Here is a 16,413-nt window from a genome sequence, read left to right as displayed (position 1 = left end):
TTTCATCTCCGAGAACTCTTTTTTTGCCTTGATTTTTAGGCACAAATAGTATTCATTAAGTTGTGGTCTAACATAAAATAGATATTTAAGACAGATTGTTTTTAGCTGGTGTATTACCTTTATACCATGCTTCTGAAGCAGGAGACTTACAACTTTCATACATTATCGTGTATTATATTTAAAGAATATCTGATCTGATTGCAGCCTATGAATACGTGACCTAGGACAGATATGTAAAAGTCAAAGTTTAAGTAAGGTTAGTCTTGCCACCCATGTTTACTTTAAATTTTGAACTCCAGCTTCTTTTGACATTGGATATACTTGTTTATTGTATTTCTCACAACACTTACATTTAAATACTACTTTTGTGTTTTCTTTCACTCTTACTATGCTACTGTGATTGGATTACAAGTATCATAGTATTTCTTTTTAATCATTATTAGAATTATTTCAATTATGGAACACCTTTTTCTTAGTGGCTAGGAGTTTAATAAAATTCAGTTTTAGCCTGTTTTAATCAAAAATATCCATTAAACATCCATCGAAATCTGTTATCCTGCTGTTGTGTAGCTGAACATATTGACAAACGAGAACAACTAGACAATCATATATTAAAAATACAAATATTTTGGGCTGTTAAGTAACATTTCTTGTAAATGTGTAGACAGGCTGCAAATTGTTAAACCAGAAAATCATAATGCAACTTGTGATAAAGATTTGCTGCTGTGCAGGAAGATGTACTGAGTTGTGTGATTGTGTGAAAAGTATTAATGTGGAATTCAGCATATAATCATCTGTTATAAAGAATATGTAAGGGTCCTATAGGGACAGTTGCATTTTATGAAATAACTTAGGGTACTGTCAGGTCTTCTGAGATTTGACAGATGCAGACGCTAATGTAAACATGCTCTCATAACCAGCAAGAACTACAAGCAGCACTGTAATGTTCTTGGTTACTCAGTGTACCTTGCTATTTTTATAGCAATCCATGCAGGAGCTTTCTGGCCGAGGGTACAAGAATTTAAGGCAGATAGTATTAAATAATGTACTTCCAATATGTCTATAGCTGAGCAGACTGCTGTTGTGAGCCTCCCTGTTTCTTTCTCCGAGGCGCACCACAAACACAACTGGATTGATCTGAATAGAAGTTATTTTCCTTAAATTGAGGAGGTACTCAAGTTACTTACTGTGCAAAAATAACTTGGATATTCCTAGCTATCGGTAACATGAAATTATTTTCTGGCAAATTCTCTGGATTTTAAGAAAAGACAAATATTATTTTCTTTACATGTATCTGTAAAATAAGAATGTGAAATAGAAAACTTCAAGTCAGTGATATTAACTATTCATCTTCTTTTGCCTTGGACTGAAAATAGGTAAGTAAACAGAGTTACCTTGAACTATCATGTCATTTTCTTCAGTTGGAGACTGTTTAGCATCTAGTTTGTCACGCTGGAGATAACTGAACATAGATTAATATTTACAGAAAATTTATGTGGTTTTAATAACCTTTGGACTTAGTATAAACTCTACATAAAAGGAGAAACCAGCTATGCAGCAACAGCAATAGTAACAAAGCAGATAAAGCTTATTCCACATAAAATTAATGATGTGGTAAAGAGCGGGAAGCAACTGAAACACGGAATGTATGGTACTGCTCCTTTTGTTAACAGTATGTATTATCAACTGGTTTTCTGTTAAACCCATGATTTAATGAAACTTTAAAATTACTCAGTCCGTGATCCAAGACGGAGTTTTGTTAGGATGACAACTGCATGCTTAAAATGCTTATACGTCAGTCACTTTTAAACAGTTTTAAAATGTTCTCACCAGTTAAAAAACAAACAACTCCACCCTCCCCTCGCCCCCTCCCACCCCAAGCCAAACTCTAAAGCCAAGTATCCACTTAGTATCACAAAACATAAAGCTATAAACAGGCATAAGACTTTATAAACATCTGCAATTTATTCCAGAAATCTGGTTTCTACACGCAGTGTTATAATTGTCATAAAGAACTGTGAGGTTAATGAGTTGGGCAAGAAGCAGCTGGTCAGAATTATTTCCCTTAATATCAAGAAAATTAAGATGAGATAAAATCCTCTAGCATTTTTCCTCCTACAGGTACAGAAATGACATAATATGCTTGCTGTTATGTTCACCTCTTGGTTTTAGAACTGCCACCTCTCCAGCCATAGCATAGAAATACAGATCCAAGATACCTGGATTAGCAAACAACTTGTTTAGCTAGTGCTATGATTAAATAGTAGGGACCTGTATAGGGCCTGCAACGTGTGGTGTCAGGCAGAAAATTTAAAACTGCATGGCATATCCGAAGCATGGTTGTAAGTAAACATTCGTTTTAACATTTGATTGCTTAGAACTCTCTGATTATTTTCTTACTGTTTTTACCTGATTAGATTTCTTCTCTATTTTAATAGTCTGATGCATGCACTAACAAATGCAGGAAAACTTCAACTAAGTAGTTTGTAGCAGGTACGGGTTTTGCTGCTCAGTAATATGTGACGCAAGAGCACATACCACTTTTTGGAGCACATCCCCAAAAGATCTGCTCAGAAAATTAGTATTCTGAAGACATCATGATATATTGTTGGCCATCTGCAGAAATATTTGCTTTGTAAATAAACTCAGTGTTCTTATAATGCTTGTGCAGATGTTTTATACCATTTACTTAACACTTTTTGCTAGGAATCTTAAATGAGGTTTGTAAAATCATAAAGCTGCAGTGTTCAACTTACTGCCAAAATAATACTAAAGGTTACATGTTTCTGTTTATTTGTAACATTTCTCTCAGAATACACTGTAAAAATGTGAAAGCTGGTTTCACTTAAAAATCAGTTTTTCAAGGCAACATATTTAAAAACTCCCACTGTGGCCTAAATGTATGACAGCAACTTTCTGCACTTCTACTAGTTAAGAGATGCAGTTTTGCAATTCACCTTATCTGTGATTCTCTAGTACCTACACTGAGGAAAACTATGTGCTTAAGAAAAAAAAAAAAAAAAAAAGTAGTGTTTTTTTTTGTACATAATACTCATCTAGACAGTGTTGTTGATATTTTTAATGAAGAGAACCACACTCAAGCCCAAAAGTGAAAGTAAAATTCTGCCTCAGTTTAGCTAGGAAGTGATTTAAGACACAGACTGAACTAAACAACATTGAAATGTATATAATCAATTAAATTTTACCTTGTTTCAAGTTTTTTAAAAAGTTTAGCAGTGATGGAAGAGGTTTAAAAGCAGATTTGAAAATGAGTATGTTTACATAATAGTATAACTAATGCTTTGATATATATATTAAGCATAGTTAATTAGTACAGATTTCCTATAACTCAGAAATACTGGCTTTGAGATTTAGCAAGCCTGTCCTTAATAAATTCTTGATTAGATCCCCATGAGTGAGAAGATTTTGATCATAAGTCTAGATACCATTCAAGAACGTGTATGTCAGTCTAAAAGAAAACTAGTTTACTGTATTAGGTGTTTCAGTTTTTGGGATGCATAATTTCTAGCTCTTCTGAATTTTTAGAATAATTTATCTTAACAGCTGCTCTGAATTGTATGTTCAAAGTTTACAAACATGCTGGTATTGAGCAAAATAGCTTAGTTCTACATCACTAAACGATGCATTCGTTTTGAAACAACTAGTAAACATTAAATAACCATCTCCCTGTTCACTGCAGGTAGAAATGAACTGCACAAGCTTTGGCTTTGCTTGTAGTTCTGTGCATTAATTCCTGAAGTGCAAAGGCTAACAGTTACTTTTTCTGCTTACTGCACTGGAGGCTCACAACTTTGTTTCAGACAGAAGCTAGTTTGGCAATCTGAGTATCTTTAAGGATATTCTGAATGCTATCTTTCTTTTTTTTTTTTTTTTTAATACTACTTTATGAAATTTGTACTGTACTGTGCCATGAAGTTTTAAATGTCACCTTTAACTTAATCCTTTGATTTTTATGCCCTCTATATGACCTGTAAAGACATGTTTTTATTATTTCTCTATTGGTGATCATGGTAACATTCATTATATTATTTAGAAAAGTTTCACTAATTCAGAGTTTTTTTAAATTAACCTGGCAACCTTTATCTCTATGAATTGTAAGATTATTTCAGTTTTTTTAAAAATACTTTAAAAATATTCAAAGTTGCCCTCAGTAGCAAAGGCAGGGTGATTGACAGTCTCCTCCTGTATTACTCGTGTTGGTGCTTTTTGTTGGATATTTCTTTTCTGGCATTTTTAACATTAATTGATTCATCTCTGCAAAAGAACTGTGAAGGGCTTTCCCTTGCCCAGCTAAGATTCTTCTTTAATCTGTGTTTGTAACATTCATAGGGAATGTCACAATTGTCTTTAGAGTCTAAATTACTGTACATTTCTGCTAACATAAATGCTGGCTTAGAAACTGTCCTGGTTTTGACTGGGATAGAGTTAATTTTCTTCCTAGTAGCTGGTACAGTGCCGTGTTTTGGATTTAGTATGAGAATAATGTCGATAACACACTGATGTTTTAGTTGTTGCTAAGTAGCGCTTATCCTAAGTCAAGGACTTTTCAGTTTCCCCTGCTCTGCCAGCGAGCAGGTGCACAAGAAGCTGGGAGGGAGCATAGCTGGGACAGCTGACCCGAACTGGCCAAAGGGATATTCCATACCATAGAACGTCCTGCTCAGTATGTAAACTGGGGGGAATTGGCTGGGAGGGGCGGATCGCTGCTGGGGGACTGCCTGGGCAGCCTGTCAGTGCGTGGTGAGCGACTGCGTTGTGCATCACTTGTCTTTCTGGGGTTTATTTCTCTCTCTTTTTGTTAACTCCCTTTTCATTAGAATTTTTATCATTATAATTATTATAATACTTTATTTCAATTATTAATCAATTCTTATATCAACCTATGAGTTTTACTTTTTTTTTTCCCAATTCTCCTCCCCATCCCACTGAAAGCAGGAAGGAGTGAGTGGCTGTGGGGTGCTTAGTTGCTGGCTGGGTTTAAAACACAACTGGAGGTTACCAAGTAATTAGAGGACAGGTCATATCGATTCCTCTTACCAATATATATGAAGCTATTCTAGGAGGGGATGAAAGTGTTATCAGAAAGGTGCAATTTTACATTTCATATAGAGACGACTGATCAGTGATTAAAAGAGTAATTGTTTATTTACAAGAAGATTATACAAAGAAAAGCTGTTTATTCTCCTGAGTTTACTAGTATCCCAGATGAAAGTTAGAGAAATAACAGACAAAACTACAGGCAAGGAATCCAGATTGCACTGTATGCATTCAATATGCTGATATGTAAATTCAATCAGAATTTTAGGCAATTTCACAATATGTGGCAACAGGGCATTTCTCCATGGTATTTAGGCTGTGTGTGGATTTTTCAGTTAGTACACTGTATGTCTTGAAAAAGTCCTCCAATATGTGATGTAGTTAATTTGAACTCTTTCTAGAATCTCTTGAAACTACAGCACATTCTCAAGACTTTCTGAAGCTGGCTCCTCTCCTCTAGGTGTGAATAGAGTTATTTCCACTATTGAGATGTAGGTTAATCCATGCCTTTTTGTGTCTTGGTGCAACCATTTCAGTATATGTGGTCTGTTAGTTCATGCCTGTTTGTGTTTTGGTACAAGCACTTCAGTATATATGGAGATGCTTTTCTGTTCTCCCTCTTTTTTTACATGTAAGTTTCACAAGTTGAGGAAGGCTTTTTGGTTTTATGACAGGTGTAAGTCTATCAAAATGGTACTGTAAAGCTCAAAATCAAATTATCTTTTTAACGGACTTGTGGAATTTCATTCAAATTTGGAGTTAAGTTAGTATGATATTATTAAGTTTACCTCTAAAATGTAATTTTCCTTGTTTGTGTAAATTGAGCACAGATTCAGTGAAATATTTGTTTTATATGAGTGTACTGGCTTGATTCACAAATACAAGCCCATTTTGAAATTATTGCCTGTATAGACATCAGCTGCAAAAAGGACCAGGATTGACTGTTCCTTAGAAAATCTGCCCATTTCATGTTCATAGTATCTAAAACTTGTATTTCTTTCACACTAACTAACTAAGCATTACAAATTTAATATTTTTCCAAAATTATTGGTAGGGTTTGTTTTTTTTTGTTTTGTTTTTTTAAAGAGAACATTTGCTTTCAATCTGAGCTCTATGTATCAAGTTTCTGTTGCAGTGCACATATGAGGAAAGCAAACAAAACAAATTTATGGTAGAACTGCCTGTGTAACTTTGCCTATCTTGCAGAGTCACAACTTTGACAGTGTCACATACTGTGGCTATTTTTATTTTGGCTCATTTGGCAACTCAATTCTGTGCTATTTATTGCAATCTGGAATCACTGGTGTAAAGCATGATGCTTAAGCAGTATGAAGGAATATATGAGTTAATTAGGATTTTCAATTTGGAAGACACATAGTTTTCCATTCTTCCTCTGCTTACATTTCTACTATAGAAAAGCATAACCTTATGTGAAATTTTTACTGTAGAACTTGATTGCCTTCCTAAATTGTTTTCTTATTCTTCCACCTCTGTATCTGTGGGTGTATTCTTTTAATTGAGCACCTAAGAAATTATGTGAAATCTTCAGTGTGTTTCCTGTTGCCTCTGAGAAGCTATAATGTTTAAGAAAAAAGGAAACAGAAACCACAGTTGTATATTATTCAAATTACTTTTAAGAGAAGGAACATGAGGCATCTACTGCTGAAAAGATTTAAATTTTATAACTTAAAGTGCAAGACCAGTTGGTATCCATAGTCACAACACTACAAATGCTTAACTGCTGAAGAAGAAATGGAAATAGCTCCCTTGGTGCCGTGTTACCATAGGGGAAGAATCTTGTTGCAATTCCCAGAGGAATACTGCTGTAAGAAATTGCCAAATAGTGTTTTGGCAGATAATAGTGAGGTGTTTATAAATACAGAAGCTTAACTGGATTAAGAAACCTCTTGGCAGTTTTCAGAACATTTGCTGGTTTTAGTTTAAAATCCATATTATAAAAATAACAAACTGGATATTGTATTGAAAATCACTTAGAAGGAGATATACTGAGGCATTCCTTGTTTTAACTATATCATTAGTTCACAACCTTCCTGTTATGTTGTGTCATGATAGAAGAAAAGATGTGTTGGTACTCTACCAATCCAGTCATAGAGAAAGGGAGGATACAATCCTGATAGCTGTGCTTATGTATATAGCGATGCACGGTTAACTGCCTAAAGATCATAGAAATCATGGTTTTTGAACTGAATATAGGAAAGCTTCACTGATGTTTTTCGTAGTAGAAAAATTGAGAGAGCTTTTTAGGCATTCTGATAGCTTAGTTAAGGGTAATACATTTGGATCATGTTTGATACTATTTTCTTCATTGAGAGATGATGGCATGTGGTCCTCTGTTCCCTGTTGGGACATGGGTGAAATCAAATATTCCACTAAAGCTCTATTTCCCATGATTTCAGAGCCTTGGAACAGACCTCAGCTATTTTCTGCTTTTTTAAGCTAAATGAGATATTGATAATTCTAACATCATCTTCCTGGATGGTTTTTCTGGGCTGAGAATTGCCCAGTATAGATGTCTTTGTTATGAAGTGAAGAGGAAGTCTGACCTTTAAAGACAAAAGTAAATCTGTGCTTCTTTTCTCATGTCTTCCTGTGATATCTCTGACTTTACGGGTGTTCCACAAGTCTAGGAGTGGTTCTATATGACTAATCCTTTCAAACCCGGCCTATTTAAAATGGCTTTGAGACTTCTGCTCTCAGTTTCTCCAGTGTTTTCTTGTTCCGTATGAACTATTCACCTAGACCCCTAGAAGTCTGCACCCTGATCAGCCTCTCACTAATCCATCTCACAGTTGGTCATATAGGTTTTCAGCCTTGACTATCCCTTATTGAAAACATCCTCATTCACAGCAAGAAAGATGATATGGTAGATTTCTTATCCAAGTCAACTATGGTCCTCAACCTGCTGTTATGTTAGTTTTCAGCTAGAGCATTCAGGCTGTCCTTTAGATCTTGAAGATTAGTCATTTGTCCATCAGAATGCTTTAGTTTCAATTTCAATACATTCTGGCTTGTGCAGAGTTGTTTGATTGTCACTGTTCTTTCAGTCCTTTTGTCCTGTAAGGAATAAAAATTCCATTTAGTAAAATAGGCAGTTTGAGGCTTTCCCTTTCCAAGAAAACCATCTTCCTGACATTCGGCATTCCCTCAAAGAGGGTTGAGACTACCCACGTGCATGTAGAAGTTTTTGGACAAAGCTTCTTCATAAGTCACTGCACGGTTTTACTCCACAATCAATCTGTCAAAATATTACTTCCCTCACTTGCAAGAGATCGTTGTCCATCAACTTGTATTTTCCCCGTAGCTTGCCTCTCTGTGGCCCTTTGGCCTTCAGCTGAAGCTCTCTGTGCAGAAGTTTCTGTGTGGAATTTGGAGGGGTTTTTTAATCAAACTGTGCTGCAGGATTATCTACAGTGATTAGAGCTCATTTGTTTGCATATCGGGAGACTCTGGAATCTTAATTAATGTCTGCTTAAACAGTATATAAAGTGGCGCTACTGGTGATACTTACACATTTGTATACATACACAAAAACACCACAATCACAGAAATCTACAAATAATACTGCATTTTGAAAAGAGGATCTGCCATTGTCTAAGGCTCTGAGGTCCATGTCCACGTGGTTTGGACCTGGAGTTGTTCAAAACCCATTTTGCTTTGGAGTTGACTGTAGTAAATAGACAATCATTTAAAAATGAGGACAAGGAAATTACTTAACCAGTAAGCGAAATTCAAGTTACACGTACGTCTACATTTTTATTTCTGTGCTCTCTGCTCTGGGATTTGGAGAATGTATAATGCTTTTGGCATGGAGCGTAGAGTGAATCAGGGAGCATAAATACTGAATGAATGGTATTGTGAAACAGAAGTTTCCAGGTTTGAATGCTTAAAACGGACTCTTTTCACTGACCAGAGCTGCATGCAGTGTTCTCAATATCTGTGTACACAATGGATTTATGCAGTGGTGTAGATGATATTTTCTGGTTTATTGCCTGTTCCTTCCTTCCCACTGAACATTGAGCTAACACTTTTCTAGAATAAACAGAAATGTTGTTTTCTGAGTCAAAGCAGTCAGCTCAGTTCCCATTTTACATGTAAAGTTAAGATATGAGGCAGTGATACCAGTAGGAAAAACATGTTTATATGTATTGAATCAGGTGGGATACTTTGGGAGTTCTTCAGTCAGCCCTGTTCTTGGTTACTCTGGATAGCTCAGTAGAGTTGGTCACAGTGTTAATCTCCTGGAATGTCTTGGGCAGTGCAGGTCCCTGCAGGGCTCTGCCTTCTTCCACAGTGAAAATCATCATGTTTTTCTATCACTGTTACTCTTCTCCTAGATAATTTATCTAATCTTAAATTATGTACCTATTTACCTTCCTTTCTTATCCCTTATAGGTAGCATAGTTTCTTTAAAAGCCTTTGGTGAAACACCTTGTGGAATTTATGTAGGGAATTCCAGTAGACAACATAACTAAATCTGCTTTGTCCTTATGCTTGTTGATTCGTTAGGAGAATGCTAGATTTGAGCCATTGTATTTCTTATTTTATAATTATATTTGTTCACATTTCTGTTGCAGAATAGAATATGATCCAAAAGTAATACTAGACTCCTGAGATCAAGTAAAAGAAGGGATTTGCTGCCTGACTTCTCTCATTTCTAATCTCAGTCCATTAACTATAGGAATTAGCAAAATTCTTGTTTAACAAAAAATATCCATATAAACATTTTATTTCTAGTCTGCTTGAGATTATGTCTGTTTTCAGTAGTTCGGCAGAAATCCATTCCATGGAATTATTGCATTTTACAAGTAAGACTAAAAGTCCTTGTAATCTGAAAAATAGCCACCACAGCCTTTAAAATAGAATCAAGGAGATCTCAGTCAAGAAGAGCAAACAAAAAAATTAGGAAAATTGCCTCATAGTTTTTTAAGAGCATCAAAAACTTTTTCCTTTAATGGAATGTACAGTCTCCTCTTGATCTATAAGAGTGAGGAACTGCAAGTTGTACTGGTTCCACATAGAAAATGAGAAGGAACAGCCTTGACATCACAACATGTATTTGAGTTCTTTTGTCACAGCGCTAAATAAGCTAAAATTCTCAAACTTTTCTTAGCATTTTGAAAACCTGGTCAGGTATGATCGAGTTAATGTAGTTTATGGCATTAGTTAGAGGCATAAGTAAACTTTGTCATACATGTAATTGTGGTGCTATCAGATACAGAGGCAGAACTGTTGGTAGCCTGAGAGCAAACTCTTTTTTTAAGTGAAAGTATGGTGATGCTAGCAGAGCAGATCTTATGCATGAAGTTTCATAATAAACGCAGTCTAAAGGCTTAGAGTTAGATTGATAATCAGATTAATAAAATCAAATGTTAGATAGCTTTCTAGTGGGAATTTGGGGGGAGGGGGGAAGATGGAGGGACCAGACTTTGTTAGATACCTTTGAAAACTGGAGCACTACTGGGTTTTTGAATACCCGCTTGCATAGTGCTGTCTCCAGCAACAGCCTCTGCTTGGAGTTAGTTTGGGCCACCCTGCATTTTCTGAGTGCAAACATAACTCTCTGGGCAACTCAAACATTGTATTTCCACACCCCCCATGACCCACTCTTTTTTTTTTTTTTTTTTTTTTTTTTTTTTTTTTTTTTTTTTTTTTTTTTTTATGAGTAAAACAAAGCAAGTGTTCTGAGCACTTTATGTTTTCTAAAATGTTCATATAATTTTATTCACTCACTGACAATGTGGTTTTGAAGTCATTATAATATATCCTTGCTTTCTGTCTGTGTAGTCCTTTGTCAGTTGAATTTAGAGCTCCTCATTCTCCTTATATTTACAGAATAGTGAGATGGTTAAATATATAAACAAGACCTAAAAGTGAACATGAGGAAATGATACTTGAATGAGATGTTCCTGCATTAAAAAACGTAGAAATGAAGGAAGAGGTGCTATGCAGCTCAGCATAGGAATTTTACTGTTATGTTTTCATAGAGATGATGCAGTAATCATCCAAATAAAGCTGACATTTCTGTATACTACAGCTGCCTACACATTTCCTCTTTTTCTTGATTGTTATTGCCTATTGAACTGTTTCCCTGAACACACATCACCGTATTCTCTAAAGGAAATTAAAGTTTTGCTCAAATTGATTTTGGGAAACAAAGCAGCCTTTCAAGATATTTTTTTTCCAAAACCATACAGCAAACAAGCTAAATAATAATATTCTAACATTTTTATGAAAACTTGCATCTGAGCATGTCATAACATCATAACGTTTTTCCTCAGTAAAGAAAGACAAAAGGTTAAATGGACTCAATTCCATTCTTAATATCAAAGGGCAGAGGTGATATGAAATGACTGAGGGTTGTTCTCTACACCTTGACTAGATATACCTTGCTTGAGACTGATTTGCAAAAATATGGCTCCTTGGACTTTAGAAAAATGATGCCCGACATACAACTCTTTGTGTTAGCCAATATATTCAGCAATGTTGTGTTTTACATTATTATGTTATGTCTTTGACTATAATTCTATGTTATAATTCCATAATTTAGCACTTGTGAGTATTTAGGTATGTATATTGATGGAGATGTTTCTTTTCTTTAACTCAAACGATGGCTTATCAGACCATTCAATTGAAATAAGACCTGTGTGATTTAGAGTTATGTTTAACACAAGTCACTCCCCTACATTTATTTTTAGTACTTGTTACAGTAGGAACTTAGCTGTGGCATGTAACTTTAACCTGAATTCTATCCCTGGGTCCCGCTGTATAATTTAATAACTTCACTTCTCTGCCTCACTTTCTCTATTTTTGAGATAAAAATAATGATACTGACCTCTTTTGTTTCAGCATTTAATGCTTTTCTGCTATAAACCTCAGCAGGAGAGTTAAAAGGTCATGATAGGAGTATAAGTACATTCTTACTGACTGTTTCCAAAGATCAAAAGCTTGCTTTTTTTTTTAAAGAGGAATAGTGTTAAAATATTGTGGTGTATGTATGCTTGAGCAAAGAATAATTGTTGTATGAAGGAACTGTGTTTGATATTACAGAACAAAGCACCTTAGTTCATGGGAAAATGTTACCCCACTCCTTCTGTTTTAATGAAATACTCTAATATTGGTCTAAGCAACTGAACTAATTGATCTTAGAGTTATTTTAAGGACTTGGTGAATATAAAACTATGAAAGTACAGTAGATTTAGGGAATTTTCTCTGAGATAAAATGGTGATAATGTTTACATAAAAGACCATCTGTAATCATTCAAGTCAACCTTGGAAAGGGAGACATGCAGACATATATTTCAGTAGTTAGACAAAATTGATTAACTTATTGTAACTGGTATAATGTAAAAGTAATTTTTCCACAATCGCACAGACTTTGATGTAGCTTGAAATACTGGTTTCTGTTGTCTGACTCAGCAATTCAGGATGAAATGCAGGACTCTGTCCCTTTGATAAGCTGATTATTTTGCAAGACAATCATATTGGCTTGTCATTGATATTCCAAAGTGGTCCAAAAGTTTGGATGTTTAGTTTTTACACTGTGTAACTGCAATCTCTAACTCCTACTTCAGCTCTCATTCTTCAGCTTGAGATGTGACTGAAAATGGCTGTGGTGCCATAGGATAGCTAATTGGTAAAGCCTGTTTGGAATGTGGGTAAGTGAGCCATTTTGGCAGTAAACAGAGTAGTAAAGAGCACTCTTTTTCCCTTAGTTGACTCCCAGGCTAAAATTAAACAGAGTTAGATACTTCCACATTTAGTGATTTACAGTGCATCTGTTCTGAGTCAACTAGCAGAAAGAACTAATTACCTATATACTTTTATAAAAAAGAACTCTTAATTTGGGTGTAATATGCAGACCTGCATTTTTATAGCATGTCTTAGTGGAAGTGCCCTTCAAAACAGTAAGATAATAAGTAAAAAGATTATTCCTTCTATTATCCTTTAAAATAATTGCATACTAAGTTAATGATGCTAACTCAACCTGTATCAGCACGTGCTTGTCATTCATGTGTCTTGAGACATCTAGGAGTCATGAGCTCAGTGCTAAGATAATCCACGGTGCAGTTTATATAGCAAGATGGTATAATATTTTCTTTAGTTACTTAGTTACTAAAAATAAGCAAAACTTGTCAGAATTAGTTTTTATTTTAGATCATTCCATTTGTTCATATTTGTGATTCTTCCCCAACAGAAAGCATACGTATTAACTTTAACTTCAGTTTCCTGTAGAGATTTTTCAGTTCATTTTATAAGGGAATATCTAAAATATGTTACTGAAAGTTTTTACTGGAAAAAGCTATATAGATGTTTGGATACTGCTTACACACAGAGCAGAATTTAGAAAGAATTCTATCAGGGTGATCCTTTATTATTGCAGAGATAAAATACATTTTTCTGCACAAAACTAGCAAGGCTGCTGCTCAGTGGTGCATCATAGTAGGTTATTGTTATGTTAAATGTTGAGTTTTCAATTCAAGTAAATTTTTGTCTGAAATATTAGTTTTTTCTCTTCTTAGTAATTTTTTTTTTCACCCAAATGTTGGGAGTGACTCAGTAATGCAGTTTACTCTTTCACAAGGTTCTTCCATCTCCAGAAAGACATCTGTTTTTGTCAAGCATTGCCACCTCACTTCTCCTTCCCAAATCACTCATTCACCTCTGCAATCCCCTTTCACAGTCCCGCTGCCTTCACCCTTTTCTTCTGTCTCTGTGATATTTGAAGCCCTTTCCTGTTCTTTTATCACCCCTGAGCATCCCTCAGCCCCACCACTCTGCTGCTCAACTCTATCCCATTTCACCTATATTCACCTTTACCTCTGGCCTCTTTTTTTGCAGCTGCATCCTCCGAGTGTCGTCATCTGCCTCACCAGAAGGGTACCATATTCCATTTATGTCCCACTTACTATATGCTTGCATTTCCCATTTGAAAGAGAGGGTAAGGCTGGAGCCCCAGGCTGGAGCCCCCTCTCCTCCCTGCTCCTCCAGCAGCCTTTGCTCAGCACTCGGGGTGGGAGGAGGTGGCAGCAGAGCCAACCCAAGCACAGGAGGCCCCAGGTTGTCCTCTGCGGGCCCCTGGGTCCCTTGGGAAGGTGAGTGCTGTTGCTGCAGCTGCCGTGGTCCAGGAAGCTTGTCAGGAAGCTCGTCTGCAGGATGAGAGCGCCAAGTGCAGCCGTGCTCTGCTGCCCACCTGCAGCCTCCCCTTGGTTCATTCCTTCAGGAAAGCGCTGGAAGTTGGGGAGAAAAGTTATTTGCCCAGACTGCACCTGGCCCATGACACCATGACTTTCAGGAGAACCTCAAACGATCAAAGATTATGTGGTGTTGGGTTTGACTCTTATTTTTCAAATCGCTTATTAGATAGATGTCATAGATAATTGGCAAGAACTGGGATGTGGAAAGGAAGCCTAGTAGGATATGGCACTAAGGTCTTTTTTTTCTGAAATGTAAGTTTAATTAAGAGGAGAAAAGGGGAGGGGAGAAAAGAAAGTTCACCACAATCTTAATGAAATCCAGAAAACTTGAGTATTGCATTTTGACAGAGACAAAATAGCAATTTACTTTTTCACTTAGACGTGTAAGGAGTCTGCTGCCAACTTACAGCTTGGTCCTTGCATCAGTGAGATCTTCCTTGAAAACTGGTGGGGGGATTCTTATTTATTGTCATGAAAATACAAGTTTAAGAGGATTTTTATTTTGGAGCGTGGGAGGAGGAGGCAAATCTGAGAAACTTTTCTTTGACTGCATAGTTATTTATTTTGAAGAAAGCTGTTACATAGAAAACAATTTTACATAGGTAATTATTGAATATAGTGGCTGAGTAGCAAATACGGCAGTAAATTTCAGTAATTCAGTGTGACAGAAGTGGCTTGGTAGGAGGCCAAAGTTACCTGACAGTCAAATTGAAAGACAAATAATGTAATTGCTTATCTGACTACTTGTACTGGGGTTTCCTGTGGGGTCTTTTTGTCCCAGATACAAGCTATCAATGACAAAAGACAACTGGAGAAATAAACTATTTTGCTGTCTGTTCTACCTTACTTTAAAGTTTTATTGGATTATGCTAGTGTGACTTCACTGAAGTGAAAAGACAGTTTCAGTTCAAAGCATGATTTAATTGTATTGAACTTAGTTTTAGCTGATTTTTTGCAGTGAATAAGCAACTAAATTGAGTAACTAGCATCATGTGCTACAGTAACGCTATTCTTTGTATTATAATTTTTTTTCTTTTTAGAAGTCTGTTATAAATGTGGGAATTTTTGTTGACTTTGCCTGTAGGCTGACTTTATTCCTTACTCTTTGGGAGGTCTCTGACTCCCACTTGTCATATCACATATACATTAAACCTTTCATTAAGTATTGCTGACAACAGGCGGTATCTCTTAAAGATGCAGGATTCTTATATTTTGGCATCCAAGTGTCTTTTAAAAGCTAATGATTGTAGCATGTACTTCATCAGTCCTCTGTTATCTTCTCCTTCCTTATGCTTCCTTTTTCTAGTCTCCTCCAGATCCTGCTGCAGGGCATATTCACTGCTCTTATTTGCACATCACCCCTTTATGCTTGACATTGGCTTTGCCTTAAATTGCAGATTTATTTTTAAGGTTTATTGCTGACATTTGAAACCATCAGATCACATAGACTAGTCTGTGTATAGAAGTTCCTCGCAGTGTGTGTTCCAACTCCAAGCCTGTGCTAGGCAGATGATTTATCTTTGTGTATTTCTTGACTGCCATTTTCCCATTGTACTCATCAGGCTTTGCTTATGTCACCCCAGGTTGATGATATATTACATGTTTTGAGGTGTATTTTAGATGGATTTTGGAAAGTACATTGAATTGTGTACAAGCTTTCTGCATTTATTTGAATTAGTTATTAACTTCAGATTGCTTCATAATTATATTGTATGCTGCAGAGGAAATATATATTGCTTTAGGAACTGTGTTTCTTTGAATTATAGAACTACTGTAATTATCTAGAACTTGGTTCTGGGACCTTCTGAAACCAGGATTTCGGTTTTCAAAGTTTTTTGTTATTTATTTCATTATTTCACTCACTGTTGTAAAATTGCAAAATTTATATGAAAAGATAACTGCCTGTTACTGCTTGTCACACTTTTTCAATACAATCTATATCTTTCTGTTATATTAATCCATTTGCTTCTGAATTTTACAGCTCTGTAATTATGCTCTGCTGCAATAGATACTTTATCTGTACTATTTAAAGAAAAGCCTTATTAATGCATCATCAGATTTTTAATGCAGGATTAACAGAAATAGTGCTTCATAAATTAGGTTTTAGTGTGCTTGGTTTGAAGTATATGCTAAGGTTTCT

General features: G+C 35.7%; 1 protein-coding gene across 4 annotated transcripts in view; it reads left to right on the top strand.

Annotated features, from left to right (window-relative positions):
• Window positions 1-16,413, top strand: part of VPS13B (vacuolar protein sorting 13 homolog B) — a 471,233-nt gene that overhangs the window by 188,836 nt on the left and 265,984 nt on the right. The gene's annotated exons all lie outside the window — the stretch shown is intronic.

This window comes from Tyto alba, unplaced genomic scaffold, assembly GCF_018691265.1.
Source record: "Tyto alba isolate M040663 unplaced genomic scaffold, T.alba_DEE_v4.0 Super-Scaffold_9, whole genome shotgun sequence".
NCBI lineage: Eukaryota > Metazoa > Chordata > Aves > Strigiformes > Tytonidae > Tyto > Tyto alba.
This window is presented reverse-complemented; position numbering and strand designations above follow the sequence as displayed.